At 43.6% G+C, this 6,952-nt stretch overlaps 1 long non-coding RNA gene across 1 annotated transcript; it reads left to right on the top strand.

Annotated features, from left to right (window-relative positions):
- Positions 1-603: 603 nt before the first annotated feature.
- LOC126989084 (uncharacterized) lies at positions 604-5,895 on the top strand. The gene is made up of 3 exons (XR_007742859.1): positions 604-732; positions 4,550-5,663; positions 5,802-5,895. It is a non-coding gene; the product is annotated as an uncharacterized LOC126989084 (long non-coding RNA).
- The last annotated feature ends 1,057 nt before the right edge of the window (positions 5,896-6,952 follow it).

Here is a 6,952-nt window from a genome sequence, read left to right as displayed (position 1 = left end):
AATATGCGGTATAGATTTGGCTTCATAATGCAGATTTTTTGGTGTTTTGTGATTGTCTTTTGGGTGTTTTGTGGGCCTGAGGAATGTGTCGCCCCCTGGCACACAGCCCAGCAGGTGTGCTTACATAAACATTTTGTGTCATATAAATTTTGTTTCTATTTTCTGAAGTGTTTCTTTACTGCACTGCATTCAGGGACCAAAAAAGTATTACCTTGTCTAGAGGCAACACTGTCCCCAGAACATGACCCGTGGGACACTGGTGGACAAAAATGTTTCTTTCTGGGAGATTTTGGTGCTTTTAAATAATGGCCCACCTGTTTGTTAACCCCTTCTCCACCCTTAGAAGGTGTGCCGTAAAAATGCTGGGTGCCGCCCTCTGACCTAACCTGACAAAACCACACGTCTTTACTCCAAAAAATCATCTGTTCTTCCTTACAAATGAGACATTATTATTATTATTATCTGAGTGAGCGAGGTCATTCTTTGTTATTTTATGCCAGAAGCTGTTGCCTTTCATGTATTTAGCTTGGGTGTTTTGGTGCCAATCTGTGCCATTACAGTCTGAAGGAGCTCAGTGGTTGTTGACACAGTTTTTTATGATGCAGAGAGGAGGAAGAGAATGGACAATTTACAACAATATGCACAGACAACAAGAAGAAGAAGAAGAAGAAGAAGAGCAAGAAGATGAGGAGGAGGAAGAGAATGGAAGAGAAGGAGCAGCACACACTATTGGTGAGTGTTGAGTTTATTTTTTCCTTGTTTCCTCCTCCTGCTTGTTGTTGTTGTTGTTGTCTTTTTTCTTGTGTGTGTTGTGTCCCTCCTGGTGACAGTTCCTCCTGTGTGTCCAGCAGCTGTCCCCTGCTGATGGCTTACACTTTCTTCCACCGAGGACTACCCCAGCAGCTTACCTAAGGACATGGAAACAAAAAAATACATAACAAATACCTCATTACACACACACACACACACACACACTATGAATATGAGTATATGTTTGAGTCTGTGAGTGTGTGTGTGTGTGTGTGTGTGTGTGTGTGTATTTACCTAGTTGTAATTTTACAGGCCTGGGCTTACGCTGGTGTGGTCCCGTCTCCGTATCTATAATTATCCAACTTTCCCCTGCACACTCTTTGCCGATACTATTTCTTCACTTAGTCTGTTCCAAAGCTCTATATTTCTTTGTGGGAAGCTATATTTCTTTATGTCTCTTGAGCATCTTCCCTTCCTCAACTTTTTACTATGTCCTCTAGTATTCCTGCTGGAAGGTTCCTCTCTTAGTAGCAATTTCTCGTTATCTACTTCTTCCATTTTACTCAATAGCCTATATATTTGTATTAGGTCTCCTCTTTGTTCTTGTGTTGCTAAGTCCATTTCCTTGAGTCTCTTTTCATATGTCAGTCCCTCCAGTTCTGGAACCATTTTGTGTGTGTGTGTGTGTGTGTGTTTATGAGATTAATTTGTTCCTGAATTTAGTTCCCAAAGCAAAAGATCATAAACCCAAACAAATTTCCCCATTTCAATTAATGTTGTTTCCATTAATGTGTCCCCAAAACTATCCCCCAAATGAGCGCCCTAATCCTTCACAATGGTGCCAGGGCCATGCTCAAGCTGTTTCTTTACAAGATATTTGCCAAAAGCGCTTCCTGGCTCAAGGCCCCTCATAGTAAGCTTGCTGTATCCGTAGACTCTTAATGCAAACTCTTTTCAAAGGCAAAAAAAGGAGATTATTGGGTTTGTAATGAGTCTTTTTTTCACATTGACTGTACAGAGGCAGCCCGGGCAGAGGGGTCATAAAACTCCCCCTGGAAATGGCCAAGCTCCCCAAGGCTCAGTCATGGGAAGGCAACAAGATATCATAAGCATTCACCACACCATACTGTGAACCTGTTACATATATGTAGTGGTGGGTCATAGTGTTGGTTCCTGCCAGTCATCCTATATGACCCGTGCCTAGCCCGTCTGTGTTTAACAGCCACTTTTACTTATGGTTTAGTGTTTATAGCTGTGCCATTTTTATCACATGATTTTTATATGAAGAAGCATTCCACAGTAAGTAGCAGGGGCTGGCCCGGCACTTTCTCACTCAAGGGAGACACTAAGGAGCTGCCCATTTTCACTTTTTGGTTTATTTATGCCTGACCAACAAGACACCACAGGCTTAACCCCTTTACTACGGCCGGGCCAAAACGGCGCCATATCCGGGCTGGCCACGCGCACCAAATTTCAAACGTCGCTTCTGTTTATAACAAGTTTTCAGCCATAAACTCAACATAATCATCATGTATTATATATAAAAACATGCAGAATTAAATGGTGCACATAAAGAAACATAGATTATTTGATAATTTTGAGATGTAAGCATAATTTGCCAAGGCTTTCCTAGGTGTTGTGGGCATTTCCAGGGGTAGTTTTGTGACCCTTCCTCTGTACCGTGAACCTAAGGAAACACACATTTGACAAGGCTTTCCTAGGAGTTGTGGGCATTTCCAGGGGTAGTTTTGTGACCCTTCCTCTGTACCGTGAACCTAGTGTAACACACATTTGACAAGGCTTTCCTAGGAGTTGTGGGCATTTTCAGGGGTAGTTTTGTGACCCTTCCTCTGTACTGTGAACCTAAGGAAACACACATTTGACAAGGCTTTCCTAGGAGTTGTGGGCATTTCCAGGGGTAGTTTTGTGACCCTTCCTCTGTACCGTGAACCTAAGGAAACACACATTTGACAAGCCTTTCCTAGGAGCTGTGGGCATTTCAGGGGTAGTTTGTGACCCTTCCTCTGTACCGTGAACCTAAGGAAACAAACATTTGACAAGGCCTTCCTAGGAGTTGTGGGCATTTCCAGGGTAGTTTTGTGACCCTTCCTCTGTACCGTGAACCTAAGGAAACACACATTTGCCAAGGCTTTCCTAGGTGTTGTGGGCATTTCCAGGGGTAGTTTTGTGACCCTTCCTCTGTACCGTGAACCTAAGGAAACGCACATTTGACAAGGCTTTCGTAGGAGTTGTGGGCATTTCCAGGGGTAGTTTTGTGACCCTGGTGGTAGTGTGACCCTTCCTCTGTACCGTGAACCTAAGGAAACACATATTTGGCAAGGCTTTCCTAGGAGTTGTGGGCATTTCCAGGGGTAGTTTTGTGGCCCTGGTGGTAGTGTGACCCTTCCTCTGTACTTTGAACCTAGGGAAACACACATTTGGCAAGGCTTTCCTAGGAGTTGAGGGCCTCCAGCAGGCGTCCCGAGTCAGCATTTCACTCATCTCGCCGCTGTCTCGACACTTTTCCCTTGAACATCTGGCGACACTACCGCCTCACACCACCCCTTCGCTCGACCATCCCGACATAATTAATAAATTCATATAATCCGATAATGCCTACATACATATCTACCACATTAATCTATCTTTCGTCGCGGAGCCGGAACAGCGGCTACACCATCCCTTCCCTTCCCTTCCCTTCCTTTCCCTTCCCATCCATTCCCATCCCTTCCCTTCCCTTCCCATCCCTTCCTTTCCCTTCCCTTCCTTTCTCTTCCCATCCCTTCCTTTCCCTTCCCATCCCTTCCTTTCCCTTCTGATCCCTTCCTTTCCCTAGCCTTTCCTTCCCTTCCTTAGCCCTCTCTTCCCATCCCTTCCCTTCCATCCCATCCCTTCCCTTCCTTCCTATCCCTTCCATCCCTTCTCTTCCTTCCCTTCCCAGCCCATCCCTTCCCTTCCCTTCCTTTCCTTCCCATCCCTTCCATTCCTTCCCCTTCCCTTCCCTTCCCATCCCTTCCCTTCCCTTCCCATCCCTTCCTTTCCCTTCCCATCCCTTCCTGTCCCTTCTCTCCCCTTTCCATCCCTTCCCTTCACATCCCTTTTTCTTTCCTTCCCTTCCCCTCCCTCCTTCCCATCCCTCCCTTCCTTCCCATCCCTTCCCTTCACTTTCCTTCCCTTCCTTAACCCTCTCTTCCACTCCTTTCCCATCCCTTCCATTCCCATCCCTTCCTTCCTTCCCTCCATTCCCATCCTTCCCTTCCCTTCCCTCTTTCCTTCCTTCCTTAACCCTCTCTTCCCCTCCTTCCTATCCGCCCTTCCTTCCCTTCTCTCTCTCTCTCTCTCTCTCTCTCTCTCTCTCTCTCTCTCTCTCTCTCTCTCTCTCTCTCTCTCTCTCTCTCTCTCTCTCTCACATTGATTTCCTTACATTTAGGAGGGTGCGTTTAGACCAAGCGAGTCTCATTGCGTTAAGATATTTGATGCGATGATTCACTCTGTTTACAGCGACTACCTCAAGAGTCAAGTCATTGACCCATTTGATTTCATGGAGAATGTTTTTGTTTATTTTTTTATCAGTTTATCTTATGTATTTTTGTTTTCCATTGGTCTTTTTTTTTTTCTTTTCTTTTCTTTTCTATTGGGGCGACACATGAGCTAGGTTTTGGGAGACAGGTCAGGTCATGTTGCAGACTTGTGATACTGGGCCAGACTGCACGCTGAAGTAGCACCCAATTTATAATGCTATATATATATATCAAAGTGTGGTAATGTTTACACAGTTAACACCAAACTTGATTTCCAGACACTAGGAACTGAAGGAGATGAGGAGGGACAGAGCGGTGAGTGTTAACTAATTCTTCTCTTATTCCTACATTAATTTCCTTTCTATTGGTGTTTCTTTTCTTCTCTCCATCCTGTTAGCTCCCACCATGGAGGCTTAATGTGTTGAAATGGTTCCAGCGTAGCTATCAGTAAACAACACCGTCACAATGGATAAGACACGGCCCGAAGCATGACCTCTCACCCGGGTAACCACCAGGTTTTGACAGCACGAGAATGACAGGTTGATGTCAAGGCAGTGAATGGCATCATGTCCACTCCACCAACTATACCTCCACAGCACACACACCCTTGCCACCTTGTTTGCCGCAGGTATGGCCTGATTAGGGCTGGTGGCCTAGAGACAGATATTTCATTATTAAGGCAGAGGAGGGAAAGGGGGAGTATACATAGGAATACATAGGAAGAACAGACACCTGCTGGACTATGGCGGGAGGAGGGAGTGAGAGCAGAAGGAAAAACAGGTCATCTCCCATAGCTCCCTTCTTTCCCTTCCTTCCCATGGGTGGGGGAGTGGCACACTGATAGGCTACTTTGTCATTATGTCATAAGTATTCAAGCTATTTTTCTTTCTTTAGTAATACAATCATCCCTCAAATAGCACAGTTTCCAATAGTTCGGATTTGGTTTTATGTGGATTTTCTAAGAAGATTTTTAAGGAGCAGGAAATTTTAAAATCCTAAAAGATCTTCCACGACAATCCATATAAAACTGAAACCAAACTATTGGAAACTGTACTATTTGAGGGACGACTGTAGTGATTTTTTTTCCCCAGCCCTCACACCTTATATCAGTCCCAGAGCTGGCAGTTTTCTTTTGTAATAGCCTACATAGACAAGCTCAGGAGAGAGGGACTTGTACCAAACAGATCATACTCTATGTCTTTTCAAATGCCTGTGTTGTCTCATTTATGTAAAGCCTGTGTCAATGAAAGAATGGTATGGCATGAGTATCACAGTGTTAGCCTACCAGCATCAACACCCACGTGATCTAATATGGAGCAGTGGGTAGAAGGCCTCACACAGCTGTTCATCCTTCCTGTGTAGATGGTTGATGAACAGTTGTACCTGGGGAAGGTATGGCATGAGTATCACAGTGTTAGCCTACCAGCATCAACACCCATGTGATCTAATATGAAGCAGTGGGTAGAAGGCCTCACACAGCTGTTCATCCTTCCTGTGTAGATGGTTGATGAACAGCTGTACCTGGGGAAGGTAAACTGAGGCAATTCTGGCCTTCCTATCGGCCCATATCCCAGTGTTCAAACCTAACACAGGCCCAGAGATGATGAGCGGATTTACGTGCACTAAATTATTGAAATACCTTTTAGTTGCCCTTACAAAGCTTTGTGATGAGGTGAACTACAGGCATTTAAAATAGTGAGGTCACTAGTGTAATTTCGTTGGAATTTTTGGGGATTTTGTAAACTATACATTTTGGAATGCTTACAAGTCAAGGAATCTCATAAACAATGTTGCCAAAATTAATTAGGTCACCTTGGCCATCGTGGATGTTGAAAATGGCCGACTTCTGAAATGCAATTTTCAATTGAGAGACTTCAGCACAGCTAAGTTTGGCTATTTTTTCTTTAATTTGCTTTGTCATAATATAAATGTAGTCTTTAGATATGATTTAAAACATGAAGTAGCAGAAATTACCATTTTTAGGCATTTTATTAAGGAACATTATGGTAATAAATGTGTTACAAAACCGAAAACTACTTGTTCCATGTTGGCATTATTTTCATAACCTTCATACAATGTGAAACTAGAAACACATCAGCACCATACATTCTAAAGTGTTAAATATTATTTACATACAATTTGTGACACTAAGTGATAGTATTACAGTAGTCTAATCAGAGGTAAGCACCAGGTGTTTCCACGCAACAATTGCAATTTCAAGTAGCAGCAGAAGTATGCAAGGTAATACATTTAAGCATTGAGTGATCATAGAAAGAATTAAAGAAACAGCAGCTAAAACTGCCACAATTAATCTGTATTATTGTCTTTAGGCAATATATATCATGGTCTCTCAATCATCGTCTGTATCATCATCATCGTCACTCTCCGAGTCAATGAGATTAGATGAAACATCCTTTGAATCTTGGTCATTTTGGCAGTCACTTGTGCACTGACATATTTCAGTGCAAGGAAGGTTCACTGCAGCACAAGAGCACCTTTTAGTTGAGCAGTTTGTCTTGCAAAGACATCTTACCATTTCAGAATGGCTTCTGGTGCTGGCAGAAGTTCTGTTGTAAGCGGTTGCAGTTGTCCATCCTTGGTTCTGCAATATCCGTTACCCAAAGGCTCTGGTAGGCTCTGTTGGGCAACAGAAGCTTGACCCCACACTCTGGCTTGTATCT

Source organism: Eriocheir sinensis, unplaced genomic scaffold (assembly GCF_024679095.1).
Source record: "Eriocheir sinensis breed Jianghai 21 unplaced genomic scaffold, ASM2467909v1 Scaffold1046, whole genome shotgun sequence".
Taxonomy (NCBI): Eukaryota; Metazoa; Arthropoda; class Malacostraca; order Decapoda; family Varunidae; genus Eriocheir; species Eriocheir sinensis.
This window is presented reverse-complemented; position numbering and strand designations above follow the sequence as displayed.